At 35.3% G+C, this 26211-nt stretch overlaps 1 protein-coding gene across 5 annotated transcripts in view; it reads left to right on the top strand.

Moving 5' to 3' along the window:
* The first annotated feature begins 236 nt into the window (after nt 1–236).
* CtBP (C-terminal Binding Protein) overlaps nt 237–26211 on the top strand; it is a 122034-nt gene continuing 96059 nt past the window's right edge. For 3 of the 5 annotated variants that reach the window (XM_023164295.2, XM_023164289.2, XM_023164294.2), the window contains exon 1: nt 237–519. The gene's annotated coding sequence lies outside the window, so the exon portion shown is untranslated. The remainder of the gene's footprint in view (nt 520–26211) is intronic. The other 2 variants (XM_023164290.2, XM_023164292.2) reach the window with 1 other exon arrangement.

The raw sequence follows: 26211 nt of genomic DNA, 5'->3' as shown, positions 1-26211 counted from the left end.
AAATTCTGTGCTTAAACATTAGGTCTTTTATTTGTATTCTGATAAATATTTGACCAGTTATTTTCAGAAAATTCAAAAGAATTTTTCTGTTTCTCTTATCTTCAATGAAAAAATCGATTTGAAGAAGGTAGGTCATTCCAAGGCTAATGAGAGAACAATCGCTGATCTTTTATTGGTTGAATGACAACCACGCTCATTTCGTTACGTCGTTTTGAAAAAAAATGTTAACGTTGGCAGCACCGTCGGTCGCGATCGCCATCTTGATGTATCGAGGTGGGGATACGAAGTGAACTAGCTTTGGCGTTTCGATAAATATAATTTCACGAAAGTGGCTTTATTTCCGATACGGATCAAAATAATTCTATACAGAGTTTTTTGTTGATATTTCTGTGCCTCTGGCGCGATTCCTGAAAAGTGCGTGTGTTTATGTGTAATTGCACTAAGAAGATTGTCCAACTGGAAATCTAACAGCGTGGCTCTGTAAGCTTCTCTTTGTTTCTGTCACGGATTAATAATAAGGTGAGTAGGTATTTTATTATTTCACTTTTTATAGCTTTCTGCGACAATTGATATTTTCCTAATGTTGAACGTCTCTAAACGATGTTTTTTAAGCGGATCCGGTTTCGATTTAGCCGCTACTGGCCACTGTTGATCAGTGCCCGCTTTTTATTCGGTTAGTACATTCTTTGATATGCCAATCATGTTTGTGTGTGATGTGTTTACTGTTTACCGGCTTCACTCTATTAACTGTTTAATTCCCAGGGATTTCACTGAATATCTGTAATATGACTAATAACGATGCCATATATCAGCAAAATTTTCAGTTTGTGAATTTTTCACCATATTTATTTTTCAGACGGTGACATTGACCCATATTTAATTCCAAATGTGACCTGAAAATATTTTTGGTTTTTAAAGCTTCTATTGTTGTGTTGAAATGGCTTCGAATAGCAATCTGAGGAAATATTTTCTACAAGGTGTTGGCTCAAAAACTGTACAATATTACATACCAAATTGCCAAAACAGGTTGACTCATTATGGTTTACAAGTGTTGATTGTGAGAGTTCAACCCCCTTTCCAAAAGCAGCCCCATGTTTGACGTACTACTTAGCACTTTCTAACAAATATTGGGAATAATCTATATCTATGGTTCAGGTTCCACAAAATTATGCTTGTGCTCAGGTTTACTCCTTATAGTCTATACAAAGTTAATCCGAACAGCTAAATAAATTATTATTGTTTAATGGAGAAATAAGAAATATGCGTGAAGCTTTTTACTGCATCATTTGAAAAAAAGAAGTTTTCTCGGACACACACTGATAACTCCGATGCTGGATTTTAAGGTTAAGTAAAGCTAGGCAGGAAGTACTTTAATACAAGCATTAACGCATTAACAACAACCAAATATAAAGTGAAAACCTGATGTAGAATTTGTAATTGTCAATTGTTGAAAATAAGGATTTTATGCTCTAATTGGTTATCCTGATGGAAAATTCCCCAAGAAATGAAACATAACCATCTCTTACATTACAAATACATTGTTGCGTCTAAGGACCAGCATTTATTAATGAATGGAAGTTAACCTGGCATTTTATGTTTGTACGGGATGACTTGCGCTTGCCTTATGTTAGAGTTATTCGAATTATTAATTAAGCTTGAGACTACCTCATCCTGTATATATGTGTATATCAACATTTACTCGGCATCTAAAAGAGGAATTCTAACAATTAATGTTTCTCAAATCAATCTTAATAACGCTGAACTTTTTCGAAAGAAGTTTAGCATTGTGAAACCGGATTTAATGACTTGTGTAAACACCTATTGATTAGGTGTAATAATTTAGTGACATGAAAACTTCCTAGAGTGTGTCGAAGACTCAGTTTCTTTTCAAAATAAGGACTAATTCAACAAGACGCCTGGATAAAAATGAGACTGCTGCCTGCTTGATTCGACAAGAAAAAGCCAAGTGGTTGATGAAATTAGACGGGAAAAGATTCAAGTTGATCAAATATTTTCTCATTGTTAGATGAATGCATGTTATAGACAAATGCTTATAAGTATTGTACAATTATTAGGTCTAGTTCTAAAAAATCTATATATGAAAAAAACATATAAAAATATACAAGTAAGTTGAGCAAGTACAATATGAAATGATATAAAATATGTCGAACTTGAATAATCAGAAGGAAATTTCAGTGGGAGCTATGCCAAAAAACTGCCAAACATATGCAAGTGTGTTTTTGGTTTCTTTCAAGAAAAATTTGAATTTCTGGTGCATTTTCAGTTTTTTCTTGAATATAGGGCGTTACTTCACAAACATCGAAATAATATGGTCTCAGAAAAAAGTATTGCTATCACTAAAGGTATTTCCCCAAAGTTTTGCATTTTATGGAAAAAACCTCAATTTTCTGGCAGTACATTTACCAAATTTACTAACAGTCATATGTGTTATGTTTGCAACATTGCTAGCCAAAGACATATTTTATAAAGGTACACGTTTAGTTACAATTGATCTGTGTAAATAAATAAATAAGTAGAATTTGGAACCTCTGACAAAAGATGTGTGAATATTTCCAGAGAGTGGATGAGAGAAAATTTATTCTTATAACAAACAACAGAATAATCAAGAATCACCAGATTGGCAAACTGTCATGTGAATCACCTGCAACTACATTTCTACCATATTCCCAAAAATCGACAAAAAATGTGAAAATTAGATCTTTGTATGTAAATTTGCATTGCGGCTGCGTTTCAACCACAATTCAAGTTTTTAAATAGAAAGTGACGATTGAATTAATTAATTGATTGTGCTGAGAGTAGATGTCAAAAAGGTGAAGTTGGTCAATCAAAGAAGTAATTCCATCCAACTTTACTTTTTTGACATCTTCTCACAACACAAGAAACCAATCAATTTTTACTCATTTTATTTAGAAAACATCCCATTTGATGTGGTAAAAATAAAAATATATTTTCGTGTGTTATATATTCAAATATATAATCATTACACTATTACTCGGTAGTAATGTAATTAAAATTAAACATTAATAATGTAACTTCTGCACTACAATAATTTTAATAGGAGGGATGTACTTGTTGATGGATTGATAGCAAATTATCAATATATGGCTTCAGTTTTGTTAGGAATAACCGCAAATGTCCCCGTACGGGGACATTTGCATACGTACGCAAACATTACAAATATATTACAACACTACCACAAGGTAGTGTGCTTGGTCCCCTATTATTCATTCTGTATCTGAATGATATATAATTATTTACAGACTGAGTTCATCAACTTATTTGCAGATGATACCTTATTGGCCTGTACTGGAGTAAATTTAGAAGAAACTGTTGGCAGAATGAATAAAGTTCTAGTGAAAGTAGAAAAATATCTGAAAACCAATAAAATGAAACTTAACGTTAAAAAAACAAAAGCAATGATAATTACTACTGAATTCAAATATGATCAAATAAATACAAACAACATAAATATAAAAATTGAAGATGGACATATAGAAATAGTAACATCAGACATCAGTGAAGTATTTAGGATTTCAACTTGATAATTGCTTATCATTCGACGACCACTTCAAATATATTGAAAAAAAGATTGCAAAAAAATTATATTTTTTCTCAAGAATCGCCAATAACTTATCAACAGATACAAAAATTATGGTATATAAATCAATAATCCAACCCCATTTTGACTACTGTGCATCTATTTTATTCTCTTTTAATTTGAACAAAGTGCAACAAATACAAAAACTACTAAATCGAGGAATGAGAATAATTTTAAAATGTAAGAGGTATACACCAATTTCTACCATGCTGTCTGCTCTACAATGACTCTCAGTATCCAGAAGATTATTCTATTGTTCCATGGTTTTCATTTATAAAATATTAAATAAAATGACCCCACCATACTTGCTATCATTAATAACTTTCAATAAGGACATTCATCACCATTCAACTAGGCACAACAGTCACATTCATATAAATAGAACAAATACAAGAAATAGTATGAGCAGTTTATTTTTAAAGGTTTTGTCCAATTCAATGATTTACTCGATTCAATTAAATCTTCTCATTTAAGATTTTCAAGAGAGAACTGTTAAAATAAATTCATGATGGAAATTGAAAAATTCCTTTTTGTTCAGTTCAAATTATGTATGTATATAAAGTTGTATTATTTATATAAATTTTGTTGATCATATTATACTTTAAGTTGGCTAACCTGTATATTAGGGAATCCTAATTCAATAAATAAAAAAAAAATAAATTCAAAATAAATATATCTCCTATCGCAGGTGGGTTGGAAGAGATTTCTTTCAGGAATAAGCCTAACCTTTTGTGCTTTCTCTCTGAACATGAATTAGTGGAATTTATCTGAAATAGTGAATGCTAATTTTAGATGAAGATCATACTACAATTTTCCAAAGTGGTACGATATTCACCTGTCTCGCTCTTTCTTTTATATTTTCAATAAATCTATCCAGTCAGGTGCGTCTTCAGATTATTGGAAACAATCTTATGTCACCCCACTATACAAATTGGGTTCTAAGTCGGACGTTAACAATTACCGACATAGTTCAATTCCCAAGATATTTGAGAACTTCTGGCTGATTACCTTACCTATGATTGCTCTGCCATCATAACTGAACAACAATATGGTTTTTGTGCTGGGAAATCCACTGAATTGAACCTATTTACCTATTCTCACTTCCTGTCGGAATCTTTGGAGAAGGGCTGCCAGATTGATTCTGAGTACACTGACTTTTGACAGGCTTTTGACAGGGTCAACCCATGGATCAGTAGCTATCTTACGAATATGACTCAAATGGTTAGAGCAAATTATCATTACTCCAGATTATTCGAAGTAACCTTTGGTTTTCCTTAGGGTCACACCTCAGTCTCTTATTATTCAATTTATTTATTAACGACATTATTTATTATTCCGGCACGCCAAAGTACTACTGTTTGCATATTACTGGAGTTTTTTCCCAACACCAATCCGTTATTTTAATACCTCGACCCGTGTTTCGATCACCTAGTGATCATCTTCAAGAGGAAAATCAAATTAATCATCCATAAACGTTTTCGTACCTGGACTTACTATATGGGCTGCAAAGTATCGGGCCTAACTTATAGGCGGCGCTAGTCTTTTCGTATTCACCACTTTTTCAGTTAGTACTAACCTTCAAAAGGAAACTGTTGAAATTTCATGATATTCTACTCATAAGTTTGTGAGTTTTTGTGCTAAGAGTGACACTACTTTTGTTATTTTCAAAACAATGGATCAAAAACAATTTCGTTTTACAATTTTATACTGCTTCTTGATGGAAAAAAACCGTTCAAGCATAGCAATGGCTTGAGAAGTGTTATAAGGACTCCACTCCATCAGAAACAACAATTAAAAGTTGGTTTGCTGACTTCAAAAGTGGTCGTAGAGATACCAATGATGCAGAACGCGGTGTACACCTAAATGAGGCAGTAAAACCAGAAAACATGAAAAATCCAAAACATTATTTTGAATGATTGAAAAGTGAAGTTGCCTGAGTTAGCTGATATTGTAATGAACTCAGAGTAACAAAAGACAATAGAGAGGCCTTTTGTATTCTTACATTGAAGGCAGCATAACTTTGTTTGTTTACGGGAAGTAAGCTGGACCATAAAACAGTGGCGCTTGGTTTAGTTGGTAACACAACACAACAAAAAAATATTTTTTGAATGTTTCCCACACTAAATTAGTCAATTTCTACTAATTTTGGGGTGATAAAAACGAAAATAACAATGAAAAATTTTTATTAGCTCTGGTTTTTGAGATACACAGTACTTAATCTTAAAGAGTAGTTATACTATACGTGAAAAGTGAAAGTACATAAAACAATATTGTTATGTTTCTTTTAGAATATTTTAAGTACAAAATTAATAAAAAAAAACATTATTCTTAGTGTTTTGACAAATAAAAGAAGTTTGTACCACCAAATTTCAATTAAGTCCATCCGATTCATTGTAAGATCGCTGTCGTTTAGCTTGTCTTTTATAAAACACTTCTGGAGCATCCCTACACACAGACCAGCAGTAGTCTGCAAGCATTGCTTCATTCCAACGGCCCTGATATCTCTGTTCCATTAAGGCAATGTCTTGATGGAATCTTTCTCCATGTTCGTCACTCACAGCTCCACAGTTTTGTGGGAAGAAATTAAGATGAGAGTGAAGAAAATGAATTTTTAAGGACTTGTTGCATCCAAGTTGGTGGTAAGCTTGAAGAAGCTCTTTAACCAATGCTGTGAAGTTATCATCTCTTTTGTTACCTAAAAACCCATGTACAACCCCCTTAAAGGCTTCCCAGGCTCTTTTTTCATTTCCTGTTAAAATCATGTCAAAAGCAGAATCATTTACGATTTCACGGATTTGAGGTCCAATAAAGATGCCTTCCTTGATTTTAGCATCACTCAACCTGGGAAACTTGGCTCTCAAGTACTTAAAAGCTTGTCCTTCCTGGTCCATGGCCTTCACAAAGTTTTTCATTAGTCCCAACTTAATATGTAATGGGGGAAGAAGAACATCCTTAGGATCTACAAGAGGCTCGTAAACTACATTTTTCTCATTAGGGTTTAGGTCTCGTGTAGGCCAGTTTATTTTTTTATAGTGAGATTTTCTATCCCGACTGTCCCACAGACACAAAAAACAACAGTACTTGGTGAACCCTAATTGCATTCCTAGGAGTATAGCAATGACTTTCAGATCACCACAGATGTGCCACTTGTATTGTTCATATTTGATTGATTGGAGAAGTGTTTTCATATTTATATACGTTTCCTTCATGTGAACTGCATGACCTATAGGAATAGAGGGTAGCTGATTTCCATTATGCAGAAGTACAGCTTTTAAGCTTAGTTTTGAAGAGTCTATAAACAGTCTCCATTCAGATGGAGTGTGATCCAAATTCAAGCAGTCCATCAAACCATTAACATCAGAACGAACTACGAGGTTTTCTTTTTTCTCAAAAAAAGGAAGCAAATCTTTTTGACGCTGTCTGTACTGAGATATTTTCACATCTTGTTTTAGAAGATTCCACTGTTGTAGTCTTGACCTTTAACAGCTCAGCCTTTTCCTTAGACAAGCGAAGATCTCTTATAAGGTCACTCAACTCTGCTTGACTAATTCTGTGCGGATCACTAGACCTATCGCTTACCTCAAAATCAGGGTCATAGGATGTAGAAGGATGGGTTGCTCCTTCTAAACAGTCTTCATCACCTTCCTCTAAAATTTCATAGTTTTGGGGTGGAGAAGGGACTGGCAAATTGTCTGAGTGTGGTACAGGCCGAAGAGCAGATGGGAGATTAGGGTATTTAACCGTTCCTCTTTTCTTCATAGATAAACCTTGCTTAATGGGAGGAGTTAAGCAGAAATAACAGTCGTCTGTATGATTGGTAGGCTCACGCCAAACCATAGGTACTGCAAAAGCCATTGCCCGGTTTTCATTTTTCAGCCACTCTCGCAATATGACGGAACAAGAATTACAACATATATGAGGAGCCCATGATTTATCTTGGTCCCCAACTTTCACACCAAAATAATGTTCATAGGCTGTCTTAACGATAGGTGTCATTTTACGTTTCTGAGCCTTAAATGTTATTTCACCACATATATAGCAAAAGCTATCGACAGAATTCACACACTTTCGAGGCATTTCAGATCAGCACTTAAATTAATTTAAAAATCAACTTCACACGATAATTTCAGTAGCAACCACGTGCGTACAATTGACAAACTCACATAGGTTATGTTTATTACTTAAGAACAGCTGATGAGAGGGGTGTTATGTAAACAAACATGTGTACCAACTGTTGGTGATGAAATATTTCATTTGTTGAAAACTCAATATACATATATATAATATAATGATACTATATCTTGAAAACAAGAGCTAATATATAATTTTTAAGGTCACTTTCGGTTTTAACACATGGAAATACATTAAAATCATCTAATTTCAACCCCGAAACAAAAACTTTGTTGTGTTGTGTAATCGGAGGGATATTATATATTTATAATATAAATCATTTCAGGTGAAAATGTATTCTGTTCAAATAGTTCCTATAGGAAATCTGATTTATTATTAATTATTTCAAATGACTTAAACGAAATGAAAAAAAAAAAACACTATTGTCTAAATACCACTGGCAAATTTTATTTTACGACCGGTTTCGGGTTTGATCCCATTACCAAGTATAAAACTGAAATCTGAATTTGGAACATCGATTTTATAGAATTTTCAGGTATGCTGCAAGGCCAGGTATTTGAGAGACAGGATGCCAACTTAAAATACCATCCTGAAAATTGTAGGGGTTGTTAAACTCGCAAATCCAAGAGAGGAGACCTACATAAATCAAGTTGCTCGTTTAGGTGTATATGTTTCTGGCTTTTAATTGATTTGTTAATTTCCATGGCCTCCAACAGATTCATTTTTTTTCTTTTATTACATATATGCAGGTTTTTGAGGTTAGGTGAAACTTTCAATTTTTTTTACCACTTTTATTTGTAACTAACGTTACTGCAGTGTCGTCCTATAAGGATATTTTCAAACTTATACATTATACATAAAAGTGGTAAAAAACCTAGGAAGTTTCAATTTTATTTTCTTCATTACATCTACATCCATCAATTTATTGACAGTTTTTTTCATTTACGTTAATGATTTTTCGTAATTATAGAATTCGTCAGCATGAATTATTGAAAAAAAAATATAATGTCGGCCCACAAAGACCCCTGGATACCAATTTTGAATTAAATCACATGATAATATCAAACCTCAATCGTAATTATATATATTCATGATTTCTAATCGAAAATTCTTTATATCGGACATCACAAACCGTACTGCTTGTTCATCAAATCTGAGAATAAATCACAAATTTCTTCATCTGATTATATGAAGCAAAGTTCATTACTTTTGAAATTAATATTTATCATTGTTGTGAATTATTTCATTTGAAATGATTTAATTTCAACCCAGTAAACCATGCGCTTTATTATAAAGCCATACATAAATACAAATCTAGTAGGTGGTAGAAAAACTGGCCCCATTTCCATAATCATTAATAATAAATCAGATTTCCTGCAGGAACTATTTGAACAGAATACATTTTCACCTGAAATGATTCATTTTATAAATATATTATATCTCTCCGATTATCAACTAAACCAACTGCCACTGTTTTGGTCCAACATCAACTATCTTGAGAAGAAAGATACCATCAACAGTAAATATTATATAGCGTTATTGTATCGTTTAAAGGCCGAAATTGCAAAAAAAACGGCCGCATATGACAAAGAAAAATATTTTGCTTCATCAAGACAACGCATCGTGTCATGAGTCAATCAAAACAATGGTACTACATGAATAATACATCCACCGTATTCGCCAGATTTGGCTCCCAGCGACTACTGGCTGTTTGCAGACCTCAAAAAAATGTTCACCGGTAAGAAATTTAGCTCGAATGAAGAGGTTAATGCTGAAACTGAGGTCTATTTTGAGGCAAAATATGTTTAAAGCCAATTTTGAATGAAAAAAATGAGTTTTCTTTCTTAGGCCTGGGACTTTTCAGCCCATGTGTTAGATGTTTCAGGTAATTATTGTGCTGCGGAAGCTACTACATTGGAAATTTCGTAAGGCACATTTCCAATCTCACTATCACATCTGCTTTGCATAGTTTATTGCAATGATTGCGAACAAAAACTATGTCAACTTTCAAAAATCAAAATGTCATGTTAGACAACTGTCAGTCGTTGCTTCGCTGCTTTATTTATTTACGGCAATGCCTATTTTTTACAAAATAATTAACAAGTTCACACATATGTATTCAACAGTAATCTATCTAAGCTAGGTTTAAGGAAAAAATATATAAAATAAAATGAAAAAGAAAGTAAAAATAATTTAACGAATTACAATCTTTTCAGTCTTTTTGAATGTTTTCAAAGAATTGAAACATTTTAAATCTACATTGTAGGTATTTGCAAGTCTCAAAATTGTACCTACAGATTCATTCCGGCCATAGTTGGTGCGACAAAAGGGAACTTTGAAGATTTCCGAATTTCTTGTTCTCCTTGGATTCACATTTAAAGTTATAAGTTCGACAAGTTCCGGGGAATTGATGCCCACTGATTATTTTATGAATTGGTGTAAGATCCGATTCTAATCTTCTATGAGCCAGAGTATTCAAGTTAAGAATGTCCAATATAATTTTATAGTCATATTCACCAATATGATATCTCAGTTTATATGCAGAGTACCTTAAAAATTTATTTTGAACACTTTCAAGCATATCAATATCCACATGATATGAAGGGCACCAAATTGTGGAATTGTATTCGATTATCGACCTAAATTGAACAATATATGATTTTTATTGAAGTGAGAGATAATTCATTTGCAGATCTAAGAATGAAACCTACCATTTTTAGTGCTTTAGAAGTAATAATTGCAATATGGGGTTTAAGTGACATTTTTGGGTCGAGAGTGTGTTTGATTGTATTTGTTGTTTTTTATATGGCCGGTTAATGGGATTTTTGTTTCGGAAAAAAGTAATTTTTTTACATTTATCTATATTTAATTGCAGTAGATTAATATCACACCAGCGAACAAAGTTAGATAAATCGTACTGTAATAATTCTGTATCAGTTAAGTCATGAATAACTTTGAACATCTTCAGGTCATCAGCAAACAAAAGAGATTCACTATAAAGAACAACATCTTTCAAGTCATTAACAAATAGGTTGAAAAGCAATGACTCTGAATGAGAACCCTGTGGTACACCTGATGAAACTGTCATTGAGGAAGATACTGAGTTACCATTTTTTACAAATTGTACTCTGCAGGCCAGATAATTTTTAATCTATCTCAGAATGTTTTCTTTACTAATCATCAACTGCATTTATCAGATCCATACCTATCAAAAAATTCATATTTCCAATGACAACAACGATGTGATTCTTCCCGGCCTAGTCCTAGTACTTCCCGGCCGGAAAAATGCTTCCTTCTCAGGAAGAAAGCGTTGTTGAAGTGGGTACTTTCCAGACAGTTGTCGAAAAAAAAAAAATTTCATTAATTTCACTACAAGTGACCTTTTTATCGAGGTGTTTTTCAGGAACTATTAACTTTTTTTTTATTATACTTAATTTACGCGTCACTTGATGAACGTATTGTATAGTTCTAAAAATAAATATAGTTTAAAAAACTAAGAAATACTCTTTTTAAAGAACATCGAAGTGAAAAGTTGAAAATAATTTTTAAGAATAAGCTTGATGCATAAAAAATATATCACAAAGCGCCCACGCTTTTTTCACAGTAATACTAATATATTTCGTTTGTTATTGTTTTAAGCTTATTTAAAAAACATTTTTGACTGCCGTGCCGAATTGACTGCCGTGTTGGTCGGTGGTTCAAGCCCTAGTCTGAACGATCGATTTTCACTTGCTATCGTCCAACCCTTGTTAGGAATCACACGTTAAAAGGTACGACCTCGTTAATCCTTAGCTTGCACAAGTTTCGACTTCTGAGGGTTGTCGTTCGTAGGGGTGCTACAGCTGGTTAACGGAAAAACAGATTTTAAACAGATAATAGGGGTGTCCAAGCGGGGATTTCGGGATTTACTAAAGCGCGGCAGATTAATATACAGGGGGGTACCTTGTACCCGGTTAAGTACCTCCACCAAATATGAGCCCCATATATGAGGCCGCCTGTGAGGGATAAAGGATTAGATTAGTAAAAAAAATTGATCATCAGAAATTCTCGAGCGCGTCAGATTAAGGTAGGGTGAGTTAATTACCTGCTAAAAAGTGTATATTCCAGTAATCTGACAATTTGAGAGTGACGTAAAGAAAGGGGAGGGCAGCAAAGTTGTAAAAACATAACGTCATTTCGACATTCTCGAGCGTAGCTAATTTTTTTTTATTTTGAAGGAAATAATTCAAGGATAACGAAAAATATATAATCTGACGATTTCCGCAAGCCGAAATAACAAAAATTCGTCGATAAAGTTTAATGCGTGCAGCTGTGTGATACATATATTTCCCTGTCCGAGTTTCTATTCCGTTATTCTCTGTTCACTTTTTCTCTATCTATTACTCTCTCACTCCGTCCCCACTCTGAATTCTGTTGCCATGAGGCCATCACAGCTGATCACAGAGACTCGTTCGTGATGAAGATGAAGATGATGATTAATTAATCAATCAATTAATTGATGGATGTAGCCGTTACTACGTGGTAGGAAATCATAATGAAGAAAAGAGAAATTAAAGTTTCTATGTTTTTACCACTTTTATTTGTAACTAACGTTACTGCAGTTTCCTATAAGGACATTTTCAAACTTATACAATATATAAATTTCCTTATAGGACGAAACTGCAGTAACGTCAGTTACAAATAAAAGTGATAAAAAACAGTAAGTTCAATTTCTCTTTTCTTCAATAATTAATCAACTGATTATAAAAAATTAAATATTTTTGAGCATTTTTAAAAAATTATTTTCTTATAAATACAAGTATTCTATTTAAAAAACATACTCATTTATTTGCATGCTATTTCCCGAGCTTTTCAATGAATTACGTTCAATGAATTGTCAGATTAAGCGAATCAATCTAGATAATCGTCAGATTATGAGACAGCACGTCTAAAACATAAAGATGAACCATATATATCTTAATCTGACGCGCTTGAGTATTTCAAAATGGCGAATTTTTTTACACATTATAATAATGGCCGCGTGTTTGCGTCAGATCGAATCGTCAGATTATTGCATGAGAGCTTTTTTTTGTTGCCCTTAACACCCCCTTAGAAAATCTGACGCGCTCGATGAAATTTTTTTTCTTTTCACTTTTAACCCTTACGTACAACCACCCACATCAAGCAAACCATCGGATTAACATATCAACATTATTAAAAATACGTAGGACCTTGATGCTATCAATATCTGACGCGCTCGAGTATGTCCATGCAACAGTATTTTTTTACATATTTAAAAATCTATAGCCGCTTCCCCCACCGATGAAAAGGTATATATTATATAACATTGTTTTCTTCTTATCATCTAAGCTTTGCAACCTAATATGTCTCAATGACGCCCGAGTAAATCCCCATTTTGCATCGTGGGCTCCCCTGTTAGAACAGAATCAGCCGTATATTGTTTAGAAAAATGACCATTTACATTTTTCGATTCCGGAGAGGGAGCCTGAAAATCAGCTACCAAGCCCAAGGCAGCAGGCGCGCAAAGGAGGGTTACAAATAAGGCAGCAGGCGCGCGTGTTAATAATAAAACTACTTTTTTCAAATGAAGAAATACATATAAAGTGAGTTCGAATTATATCAAGAAGGTTGCGTACAGCGCCATCTGCCCGCGAATAGATCAAGCAATAATGCTGATAATTCTGTCAAATACAGATCTCGAGCTTCAGAGTTACAAGCAAATAAACAATCATACATACATACATACAGACAGGTGAAGCTAATAAAAGTGTGTTAATTAAAAACATACTTTTTCCAAATGAAGAAATACATGTAAAGTGAGTTAGAATTATATCAAAGAGGTTGCGTACAGCGCCATCTGCCCGCGAATAGATCAAGCAATAATCTCGATAATTCTGTCGAATACAGATCCCGATATAAAATGAAAAGGGGAGTTACAAACAAATATACATACATCCAGGTGAAGCTAATACAAAGCGTGTAATAAAAATGCGAATCTTGTCGAAACTCGATTCCAAGAAAGAATAATCAAGAAAAAGACCAGATCGTCCCACTTCGAGAACAGTTAATTAATTCAAAAAAGTTTGTTCATTAGACGTTCTCCGAAAAACGGAAAAGTTGGGATCGAATATTCCCCGTTTCGGCGGATCTTCCCAATACATTTTTAATGATCGCCCACCCCCCGCCCTCATCTCGCGATAGCCCAAAAACAATTAAACTTTTTTTACGCTCCTCCGAGTCGGCTGATGTCTCGCTGGCGAGTTTGTCGGAGTTTGAAACTTCGGGATTTATAACTTTGTTCATACTCCGGTTATAAATTTTTAACGAATTAAACTTCTCGGACGAGATATAATTTAAAAGTTTTTCGGTTTCGTGTGCGGTCGCTAACTTGCTCTCGGGAAGTTGGTCGTGTACGAGGGGCGATGAGAATGAACTAAATTGAAGGAATGGTGAGGTAGCTAGAAGGTAGGTTGGTCGAAAGTGATCGGGTCTTTGCCATTCACTGCAGCAATTCGCAAGGGCTTATTGAGGCTCAAACGTATTCAAAGTCAACCGAATCATTACAGCTACTCAACAAAGCCTAGTAACTACTCATTTGGTCAGGGATCTTGTAGGTGAGGGAGCAAAACTAATGCCCGTATATGTTATGCACGGTAATCACTTGAGCCAAGTTTTTTTCAATTTAGAAATATTGTTGTATCCACCACTAGGGTTATTAGCAACAGAGAAAAATATATATACACATATACATACATACATATAGATCTGTATCTGGGAGGGTGAGTGTAAGCTCACAGTACTTAGGCCACATGTGACCCATTGTACATCCTCCCGAGGAGTTGTCCTCCTAGGTCATCGTCCATCCTGTCCTTTCCAGCAAGGTGGACAGGTCACTGGGAGACATCTCCTTTATATCGGCAGGTGTAGGCCAAGACTCGCCGTACACACACTCTCTTATTGACGATAACTCCGGGCACTCGCACAGGACATGCCTGACAGTCTCATCTTTCTGTTCACACATCCTGTATAGAGGTGTGTCCACTAGCCCCATATTATGGAGGTGTTTCCTTAGTTGACAGTGGCCAGTCAGACATCCTGTTAGGCGTAGATTTTTCCCGGTCATTGCCAGATATTTCTTCGGCGCCAGCTTCCCAGGGTCGCCCCAGGTGATCCTGGCAAGATTACATCCTTGGGTTTGGTCCCATCTCTTTAAGGATTGAGCATGGGTGTAACATTTGACTAGTTCCGCAATTGTCGAAGTCATTCAGGCCGTACGTTCCACTGGGTCCTAAAATTCTTAGTCCAGCTGCTTCCTTGGCTAAAGAATCGGAAATGCGATTACCTTTAGTCCTGTCGTGCCCTTTAACCCACCGCAGAATAATGTTATTATCTACCGAGGCTTTGGCTAAATCTTGGTGGCACTCTATCACTAGACCTGAAGTAACACGTTTGTTCAAGGCTACTAAGGCTTGGCTAGGGCAATTGAGAAACCGCCAGTTCTGTTTGAACCACGCTGGTATTTCTTCCCATTCCCCAGTTAATTCTTAAGCTTAGTGATCTGGAGTACACTCCACACCCTGAGCCTTCTTTGGTTTTTGAGCCGTCTGTATAAATCCGTATTGCATTTGTATCATCTGACTCTATGTTCTGCCTAATTTGTAGTTTGTAGGGTTTATTGAATACAAACCTGGGTTCAATTGCATCGCTTGTTGCCTGCAACAGAGGTTGCGCAGTAAGGGCTTCTCGCCACAGGCCCAGCCTCAATTGACCCACTCTTACTTCGAGGTTTACACCAGCCGTGCGCAATTGTACCATGGCTATTAACGCAACCTCCTTAACTTACAGATCCAGAGGGGTCAGGGTCAGACTCGTAATTGATTCCATTGCCGCGGTTGGTGTTATCATGGCTCCTGTGATGTTTAAACAAGCCACTCGCTGTATTTGATATAATTTTTGGATGGCCGTTGCTTGTAGAACTTTCGGTCCCTATGCTGTGGCTCCATACGTTAACATAGGTCTTATTGCAGTGTAGATCCAGGTGACCACACGGGGTGAAAGACCCCAAGTGTGTCCCACTGTCCTTCGACATTGCTCATAATCCACGTATGCTCTTTTTGCTCTATTCTGTAGATGAGAGTTCTATGTTAGCTTCCTGTCGAGGATAGTATGAAGGTATTTTACCTCTTCAGAGAAGTTTAGTTTGCGTTTGAAGATTTTGGGAGGTTTTAAACCCGTTAAACTTCTTTTCCTGGTGTAAAGGACCATCTCAGTCTTCTTGGGATTGATCGACAGTGAGTGTTCCTTACACCATGTTTCTAATAATTTGAGCCCATCCTACGTTCTATCGCACAGTGTGTTTACAAGTTTGCCGGTCTGCAAGATAACTATGTCATCTGCGTATGCAGTTGTGTAGAATCCATTTCTGTTCAGGTTAATGATCAGGGTTTAGAAATATCGTTGCATCCCCCACTAGGGTTGTTGAAACTAAGGCAAAATATAAATTATAGTTCAATACCACCTCCACAAGCCACATAAACAACGGTTGTTTTGTTATTTATTTATATAGAGGAAGATAGGTTAGGTGCACAAAATGTCATATGTCACAGAATGACTCGGAACATAAGTAAACAGAACAGCACGCCTCTGAAATATGTCATCTTTGTTTGTCTCATACAGGTAACAGATTCATTTTCCTTTATTAGCTATAACCGATGTTGCCAAATGGTGAAATAGAAACGAATCCCTTTAAATGTTGAATGCATTATTTCATTCCTCTTTTTTAAGTATTTAAATAATTTTTCAAAGAAAAAGGTTGAAATGATAAGTTTAAAATGCGTTGTTTTAGAGCTCTTTTATGAAAACTACTTGATTTTGGTCGGTCGGTAGTCAAGCGGTTCGGCGTGGGTGCTTTGTTCACTCACTCGAATTGACTGCCGTGTTGGTCGATGGTTCAAGCCCTAGTTTGAACGATCGATCTTCACTTGCTATCGTCCAATCCGTGTTAGGAATCACACGTTAAAAGGTAAGACCTCGTTAATCCTTAGCTCGCACAAGTTTCGACTTCTGAGGGTTGTCGTTCGTAGGGGTGCGACAGCTGGTTAACGGAAAAAACAGATTTTAACAGATTTACGTCAGGAGGAACATTACCCATTATTATAGTGGTGCTTCTCAGTCCCCACCGCCGACAGAAAGGTAGGTTAGGTTCCTAAAAAGTTAGCTTAAATCACTTTCAAATTAACATTATTGATAACATTGTGTATTGAACTCACAATAAATCTATCCGCGAATTCATGAACGAGCTGTAGTATATTTCCACAGTTCCATATTATTTTACAATTGATAATTTGTGGAGAACCAATTGGTGAGGTATGAAATATGTTTTGTGTGGGGGGTTTTGTAAGAATATAGTTGACATTGTTTTTATCGAGCTATGTTATCTCCGAATTGGTTATTTTTAATAACTGCGTCACATTGTTCTTGGAATAAAGCAGCCATAAATTCCGGGAATATTTACGATAGATAATAAAAAATGAAGTCTGTATGTTAGCGTGCTTATCATAAATGAGTCTTGTCGCTTTCTAGGTAGTATGTTGTTTCAATTTGTAACTACGAGGATATTTGAAATATTCCGAACAATCATTATTGACTCAGGTCATTTTTTTATCTCATAATTAGGTGTGCTTCAAACTTGTTTGCAATAATCGTTGAGCTATTGTCAACCATGTTTTCCAAACTATATATGATGTTTGTTAATTTTCTTCTAGATGCTGCTCCTGATATCGAAGAAACTCTGCTAAAAATTGCATGGCTGACAATTTATAAAAGAGATAATTAAAAAAAAAGGTTCCCAAACTATGGGTCGCGACATACTGTTTGGTCCAGACCAGTGGTCCCCAAACTATGAGTCTCAACCCATAGTCAGGAAGTTTCTCGAGCAGGAGGCGACTTTATGAAAAATATTAACTGTTTTTATAATTAAAAAAAGGTCGACAAAAAGGGGTGGCAGCATCGTTTCGAGCAAGACCGCTGCACCCCACCGACGAAGCTACTGTCAATTTTGATAGGAGGAGGATGGAAAAATGCACCCGAGTGGGAAGCAACGTCCAATAAACCTAGAGAAAGATAGAGATAAGGGTTGATATTGATCCCACTTTTTGTAGCAAGTGATGTCACACCATTTGCTTTTTCGTCAATAATAATTAGTAAAAACGATTCTTTTTCGGGACTTGGGAATTTTTTTATCATTAATTCCATCCTTCTCTACATCGATTTCTCTACACGTTTCTCTCTTCCACTCACTTAAGTCTCTCTGAAACACTTGCCAGCGACGCGCGACCGTGAAGTGAGCCAGAATCTGTTTATTTACTTCCTCCTCTTTTAGAAATTTTTTTTGTTTTTGAGTCATTGAATCTTAATTTGTCAATAACATTTGCCATTTTATATGTTTGTAAAATAATTCGAAAACTTTTTCGTATACATCATTCTGCTTTAGCTTTATGTCTATTGAACAGAAATTTCAACTTGACTATTTAATGGTTACGGAGGATGAACAGTAGGATGACCATTGTTAGTGAACAAAAATGGTTCAGCAAAACTTGGATATATTTAGTACATGAACACTCTGTATATTCCTTTTTCATATATTTTTATTGCTATGATAAAATAATGGAAACAAGTATTGTAAAATGTTGACAGTAAAAGCTATAAGTTAGGGATTCACCCTCTTGTTTCTCTGAAAGTCCATTACAATAATGATTGTTTTTTTAAGTAGGTATAGTTCAACAGCTCCCCTTTAATAATATGGTTGGGGAGCTAACTAATTTCGTTATTCAATAATCATACCTGATTATATAAGAATCACAATAACTGTATAATACATAGTATACTGGCAATATATAATATGCAGGCATGTTAGGCGTACACATTCTCGAACCGTCAGTCCACCCTTTCGTAACTGTGTCGTAAGTGTCATACCAAGTTTGCTGTTGTTCTTGTCTATATTTAGTTATTTGTTCTAAGTATTTGTTAGGCAATTCCACTATTATTCTGCTTTCCATAACTGATGACGTTTGTTTATTATTTTAAATCTCAATCCTAGTTTCTTTATTCAATACTGAAGAGTTTTGTCACAGCAGCTCACGTTATGGCCGGATATATTCAATTTTAAATAATTATACTGCAACAAAAATGGTTCAGCAAAACTTGGATATATTTAGTACATGAACACTCTGTATATTCCTTTTTCATATATTTTTATTGCTATGATAAAATAATGGAAACAAGTATTGTAAAATGTTGACAGTAAAAGCTATAAGTTAGGGATTCACCCTCTTGTTTCTCTGAAAGTCCATTACAATAATGATTGTTTTTTTAAGTAGGTATAGTTCAACAGCTCCCCTTTAATAATATGGTTGGGGAGCTAACTAATTTCGTTATTCAATAATCATACCTGATTATATAAGAATCACAATAACTGTATAATACATAGTATACTGGCAATATATAATATGCAGGCATGTTAGGCGTACACATTCTCGAACCGTCAGTCCACCCTTTCGTAACTGTGTCGTAAGTGTCATACCAAGTTTGCTGTTGTTCTTGTCTATATTTAGTTATTTGTTCTAAGTATTTGTTAGGCAATTCCACTATTATTCTGCTTTCCATAACTGATGACGTTTGTTTATTATTTTAAATCTCAATCCTAGTTTCTTTATTCAATACTGAAGAGTTTTGTCACAGTAGCTCACGTTATGGCCGGATATATTCAATTTTAAATAATTATACTGCACCAATATCGAATTTCAACACTGAAAATCGCGATCAGTTCCTGGACTGAACATTGATGGCACGACGGCGATAACCATCCCCGATTTATATTCGTCGCCGTGACATGACTTCAAATTTAATTCTATCACTCTTCAGCCAATCATAAAACTTGGTTAGTAAAAATTATCCAATACGAATCGCCAAGTTTACAATCCACGTGGATAGCTCGGCTTTCTATGTATTGGTTTTTTGGCCTTTGAGAGTGCCTTCAACTTTAAATATGCGCAATATCGTTTACTTCGACTATACTACATTTTTATAATGAATCAACTGTACATATTTGCTGGTTTACTCGACTATATTCATTTAAAACAAGTTTTGGTTTGATGTAATGATTGGCTGTAATGATTCACCTGCAGGAATTCTATTTATAACGCGTCGTTGGAAAATTAAAAATCGCAGGATTGCAGATTCCGTAGTTCGGAGATTCTCGAACACGTTTGCGTTTTCGACGAGCGATAGTACGGATATGCTGAGTCGGCTGTTTTTTTTCAGCAGATATTCCGATTTTGCTGCGCGTACAAAATAAAAGAGAGGAATATGTTAATTTGCATTTCGTTCGGTTCAAAGTTGCAAGGTGTTCGAATTTTGAACCGAAAATATTATTGTAGAATTGTCGAAACAAAAATTCGTTGTTGCGTTTCTGGCTTGTTTTGCTGAAACAACTGAGCAATAACCATTTTGAAATGGAAAGATAGTGTTTATAAATTCTTGTTAGTAAATTAACTTTCCATAACTCTATTATCGAGCAGTCGCACAAAATATCCATCTGATTGAGTTTTTTATGTTAATTCTTTTATTATAATTTTTACTCAGCATTTTTGTATTTTTTCATCGCATATCAGTGAAAGGCTCTCGTCTCTTGAATCGAACGTTTATTGACGATGAACAGATAGATATTTAAAACTAAGCCACTTGGGATGTTTCGAGTAGGTACTCATTGTTAACACTTTTATGGATTAAGACAACGGCCCAAGTGGTTGACCCGTCTCGACTAAATGTATGACTCGACCTTTTGTCAGTGAGAAAGTTATTCGAAACACATTTCTTAGGCGATGCATATATTCTGTTCTGGGATTTCGGCCGAGAACTATTCCTTATTTAATTGTTTCCGCCGAGAACCAAACCCGCTCCACAGTCTCCTCGCTAATCGAGAAAAGACTTAGCGTTAGTTCCTCGAGGTTACCCTGTAACTTTCTTTTTTCGTGTTATGTTTGTCATTGTGTTTGTGTTGATAAATTTTATCGTTGAGTACGCTGAATAACAATTCACCTGTCTCGACAACGTTTTTTCCGGCATATCCGAAAGTCGCTGTATATGAGGTATGTCCGGAAAATAAGGGAATTTTGTTTTTTTATCAAAAACATATTATTTTACTAGTTGTTGCCTGCGGATTTGCCGCGTAGAATTTGGTTTGTCACATTGAGTTTCGTGACAGACCATTCTAAACAAATATTAACAATATTTTTTTTAATGACCCAACACAGGTGTCCAACTTCAAAACTGACGAATTTCAATACAATCCCTATTTTCCCCCCTTAGAGGTGAAAAATCATGATTCCCTTTCTCGATGCTTATTTACGCTATACAAAGAACCTACCTGCATATTTCAAGATTCTAGGTTCTGTAGCTTCGGCTAGTAATTTATATTTTTACTTTAAAAATACAGAAATTAAAAAAATATGCCAACTGCACTAACTAATGAATAGTTCCAAGAGTCGAGTTACCTATGAAGGAATTTCGCAAAACTAACAACCGTCAAAGACGTCTGCCCGCGTTCGGGTCTTGTTTTCGGCGATGGCGCTTCATTGCTTAGACCGCCCCTCTACCCCCGCGCATCGTCTTACAGTAGACGCGATGCGTAATGGCTTACTGCGTTGTGTCAAGTTAATTTTATCGTAATCTTATCATGATAACTTTTAAACGAGTGGTCCAAATTACTTAGTGTAATAGACAAATTTTATCTATATTAAATACACACATCGTCAAAATTCTTGGACCCCCTTATTTTTGTCTAAACTATTATCATAAGTCAAGAAGTGTATTACAAAGTACATTTAATTTGGTTATGTAACCAACGCAAATTGGCTGAATTTAATCTTAACTGAACAAGAAAAAAAAACAAACCAAAAATAGTGCATAATAAAATGATAACCAAAGTCTGAAATGTAGAAAAAAACCATTTCAGAGCGAAATAAAAAATGCATTAGTATTCAGTGTATCCTCCCCTGTTCTGTAGTGAGGTCTTAACTTGCCTGTGCATGGAAACAATAAGGGCGTTAATGGTATCCACTGGGATGTTGTTTCATTCTTCTTGGGCCGCAAGTGTGAGTTCCAGGAGGGTGCTAGGATAATTAATTCTGTTTGAGATTGCTCGTTTAACGAAATCCTACATGTGATCTATGGGATTCATGTCTGGTGAATTTGCTGGCCACGGTAATCTTTGAATGATCTCAATCTGTAGTGCATTTTGTATTCTTCTCGTGCGATGGTGCCTAGCATTGTCATCCATGAAAACGAAATTGGCTCCAATTTCATTTCGGAGAGGATTAATAATGGGTTCAATAATGTTTCGAACATATCTATCTCCTATCATAGTATCTGGAATGGAAATAAGCTGCGTTCGACGCAGCGTTCCTCCCAGCAAGAGGAAGATTAATCTTCCTCTTGAAGAGGTGTCGGTGTGTTAAAATTACGATTTGGTGTTGGGAAAAAACTCCAGTAATATTTACAAACAGGCATAAATCGTAATTATAAGAACAATTAGGTTACTAACTGAACAATTAATACTGTAATAAATACAACAAAGTTTATTTTACATTTCATACAATGTATGTACACGTACTGTAAAACATATTTCACTCAGATTGCCTTTCTGTTTTCTTGACTTTTGGCGTTTAGTATAAAATATATATCTATTGATATGGAAATCAATAATTTGTGAAGCACTGTAGTTAGAACTAGCCTCAGCGAAAGAGATGAACTTATTTAGCGATTCTGCAGCTTCTGTCCAGCTGATTTTTTCCTTTTCTTCAGTTTCGGCATCTGAGTCACTTTCTTCAAGATTTTGAGTATGCTGATGGTTTACTACCTCATCGGTTAGTTCTTGTTCAACAGGCTTATTCTCGTCGATTAGAAGCCACTCCTCTGCCTCATCTTCAGGCAGGTTTTTCAAGGGATTGTCAGCACTTCTAACGGCATCCAAAAGTTTGGTCAGAGCGTCTTGATTGTTTTCTTCCTCATCAGTCTTTAGAGGTAGGTCAGTTACAGGGTTTCCAGCTGGCCAAACTTTTACCCAGCATTTTTGGAGTGTTGTATTTTTTACCTGGTTCCAAGGCAATGCAATAGCATAAACTATACTATCAACTTTTTTTGAAAGTTTCCGGATGATCCCGAACTATCCCGTAAACTTCCGAATAGCTCTCGAGCGTTTTTATTTGCTTTAACCCTCTACCGCCCGTTTTTTTTTCAATGAAAGAAAAAATTCGAAACTAATTTTTTTTATTAAAAGAATAATTTCTTGAAGTCCTGAGTATACAAAAAAGTTTTCACCCCCCTTACAAGTTTGTGGGGGGGTACGTTACTTGAAAGTAACACTGAGCGTTAATGGGTATGGAATAGCATGAAACAGTTCAAGTTAGGTGTTATACATAAATGTACATTACACTTTACACAATACATTTTAGGTGACCCGTTACAGTGTGGATATTTACATCTTCCCCTTTTTTCAGTAAAAGTTGGCCAATGACCAATTTGATCCTTGCGAGTATCTTCCGTTGGCATTGTAGCTACTTTTCCTCTTTTCTTTTTATTATCTATTTCTTTCTCAACAATAAATGAATTTGGTCTTCCTCGTTTTTTCGAATCAACTTGTGCTCCAGTGGAGCAAAGAGTACTGGCTAGATCAATCTTGAATTGAAGTAATGACATCTGTTCTTTTTGTGATGAATTGCATCTTTTGCAATCTCGTCGATATAAAAGCCAAGCGTTCACTACGCACAGGTCCATGAGGTGAAAATATATTTTGTGGTACCATTTTTTACTCCGAATTGAAGTTCTATAGAGAGCAATGAGGGAATCAACCAAGTCAACTCCTCCCATGAATTGATTGTAAATGCAGACAGCTTGTGGGCACAAAACATCAATTTTGAAGTCGGTCTTTTTATCCCATCTCTTCACTTCTTTAGTGGGATGAATGCCAACAAAGCTACTCAGTAAATGAACTGGCTTATTATCATACCATTTTATGACCCTTAGATCAACTCCATCTATGCATGCTCTTTTTTCTTCCATAGTTCCCCTTCCTTTCTTCTTTATATCTTTATCAGAAGAAAATGAACAACCTGCCAAACGATTATAGCGAACAGTTCCCAAACTTGGGATTCCCAATTTGAATAATTCTACTTGAAGCTTGATACTATTGAACCAATTATCATAATATAATTTATGGTACATGTTTCTGGGGATTATTTTTGCCAATCGCATTACTACATTACCACTTACACCCACATCTTCTAGTGTTTGATCAAGTTCTTCTTTGCCAGCATATAATTCCCAGTTGTATACAACACCATCAGAACCACACAAGACAAATGCTTTATATCCCCACTTTCTGGGCTTAGCCTTCATATATTGCTTCAAACAATGTCTACCTTTGAATGGAATCATCTGTTCATCAACACAACGCTTTTCGGTCATCGGAATATTATTGAAATTTTTCACAAGTTTATTGATGAATGGAGGCAGTTTGAATAATTTATCATTATTATTATCCTGCAGCAAATCATTATTATTGAAATGGAGTTTTGATTTTATTTGTTCCCAACGATTACGAGACATTTTTTCAGTTACTTTTGTTACATGACACTCTTTTTGCCAAAACACGCGAGTTTGTGGTAGGCCATAAACTGACATGCAGAATGTTATTCCAATAGACCTCTCTAGCTCCTCCATGGTCATCGAAAGTGGTTTATTGGGATCGCACTGGCAAGAAAACAGATTACTCTGTTCAACTATGAATTCTAGTTGTTCACTAAAATAATGCATAGGAGTATAGGGAACATCGGGAGCCAGTGGTAATTCTCCTTTCCATGGTGCAATGGGTTGTATTGTTTGTGTTTTTACTGCTTTCCTCAGTACTGTATCCTTATTGGGACCTTTTCCCCTTTTCAATTGGTTTGATACATCATTGAGAGGCAAATCGTCTTCGTCAGCTTGATTATTTTCATCTTCAGCAGGAGAAATATAATGAGCTAGGGGGGTATCATCTTCAGAAGACCAATCATATTGATGGCCAGGGTCATCCAAAGTATTTCCTATGGGAATATCTTCATCACTACTATCATCTAACATGGAGTCTTCAGAATCCTCAGCATTTCGTATAATTCTAGTTAGTATGTCTGGATAATTATCTTTTGCGTTTCTTCCATAAAAAGTGGTAGGTTTTGCTGAAAATATCAATGTCAATTCATATCGGTCCACTGTGACTTTGAAGTAACATACCTGTTTCTGGGTAAATTTCCAACTATTCATCTTATTTCAATGATTATTATAATGGTAAACTGATTTTGAGGCATCAACTTCTACTACACGTATTTTTATTACACCTTTCACACAGTAATTTACAGTAGTTTAGGCCATATAAACCTTCACTAATGAAGCAGCCATGATACAATGGCCAATGTGTCAAATCTCATCATTATTTCAATTAATATCTTATAGATGGCGGTAAAATATAGAAGTGAAATCGTCCATATGTTACTCTGGAGTAACAATGAGCTTTCATTGGACTTTGAGATGGAAATGAAGACAAATCATGATAAAATATAGTACGTTACTCTGAAGTAACACTTCTACTGTATCCAATTTCATTGTATTTATGGCTCAGTAATTTGCATATAATAGCCACCACATCAAAAATTTCGAGGATATATTTCATACACACATAGGAAGCGCTTAATGAAAGTTCCTTTATAAAGGTTTTTCTGTTGTAGACACGGTTGTGCTTTTGTAATAAGACACCGTTATTTCTCTAATGAATCTTTTCACTGAAACAGCAAAAGGCACAACTTCGATTTTTTTCAATATCTAATGACTCAAAACTAAAATGGTATGACAGAATATGGAATTCAACCCTGACACTGCCAAGCTGACACTGAATACAATCCTGAAAATTTTTCTCGCTACTTGAGTACTTTGATTTTGACGCCAGACCATAAATAATATTTGCGCACCCCTCGTATAACGTAACTCGTTTCGACATTAATATCTAAAGATATGAGTCGTTTCTAACGTGACACCGTTATAACCATCGTTCGTTATTGTCACGAATCGTATTGGAAAATTTTCAGTATTTATTCGCGGCATCTCACTCAAATGCGCGGTATATTAATTTATTACGTAAAAGTAGAACACGTAAACAGAATGTGGATGAAACGATAGTCAGGCACACCGATGCTATTTATAAGTTGTGTAAATATTCTTTTCGAGAAAGATATTTTGTTGATTTTGATTAATCGGTCGATTGTGGCAGGCCGCGTAGGATGAAACGTTTCGAACCTTTCTGATAATGTTTCTTTCACGTACTAGACGAGATGATGATTGTATTTATCGGCCAATGATTTTTTTTACAGCCC

This window comes from Leptinotarsa decemlineata, unplaced genomic scaffold (assembly GCF_025532065.1).
Source record: "Leptinotarsa decemlineata unplaced genomic scaffold, Ldec_3_MD MMD2_P_RNA_scaffold_12, whole genome shotgun sequence".
NCBI classification, from domain to species: domain Eukaryota; kingdom Metazoa; phylum Arthropoda; class Insecta; order Coleoptera; family Chrysomelidae; genus Leptinotarsa; species Leptinotarsa decemlineata.
Note: the sequence above shows the minus strand (reverse complement) of the source record. Positions and strands in the feature narration are given on the sequence as shown.